The sequence below is a fragment of the Pseudomyrmex gracilis genome, unplaced genomic scaffold (assembly GCF_002006095.1).
Source record: "Pseudomyrmex gracilis isolate BER0280 unplaced genomic scaffold, ASM200609v1 scaffold_325, whole genome shotgun sequence".
Classification (NCBI taxonomy): Eukaryota; Metazoa; Arthropoda; class Insecta; order Hymenoptera; family Formicidae; genus Pseudomyrmex; species Pseudomyrmex gracilis.
Window position 1 is genome coordinate 7403 of NW_018020909.1, and position 738 is coordinate 8140.

The following is a 738-nucleotide window of genomic DNA, read 5'->3' on the forward strand; positions in this document are numbered from 1 at the left end:
TACACAGCATAATCTTCGCAGCGTGAATATTCGGCCGAGCCGACGACGTAGAAGCATGACCGGGCAGTCCCCATGACTTTCTTTTCTTTGAGTTGCTGTAATGAATCCANTTTTCATCACCCGTCACGATGCGATGAAGAAAACCCTTCCTTTTTTGCCGCTGGAGCAGTTGTTCACAGGCGATAAAACGACGCTCACTGTCCCTTGGCTTCAAATCATAAGGAACCCAAGTTTCTTGCATTTGAATAATTCCCAACGCATGCAATCGCTTGGAAATGGCTTGGCGGGTAACTCCTAATGCTGAAGCAAGCTGTTCTTGCGTTTGGCATGGATCCTCATCGAGCAATGCCTCTAATTCAGCGTCTTTGAAGGTTTTTGGCCTTCCTTCACGCGGACGGTCGTCAACATCAAAATCACCGTCTTTGAAGCGACGGAACCAATAACGGCACGTTGTTTCACTTAGAGCAGCATTTGCGTAAACTTTTTGGAGCTCTCGATGCGCTTCGGCCGCCGTTTTCTTCGAATGAAATAAGAAAATCAACACTTCCTGCAAATGACGATTATTTTTTGGTACAAAATTAGACATTTTCACACAACCAAAAGTATATGACGCCAAAACAAAATCACTAACGTGTCAAAGCGGTTTGTTTACCATATGTCTAAGCTTGGCTCGTGACGTTTTGGATATGTCAAAATCGACCAGCACTTACTGCTGGAGCCATCTATTGACAAACAGCG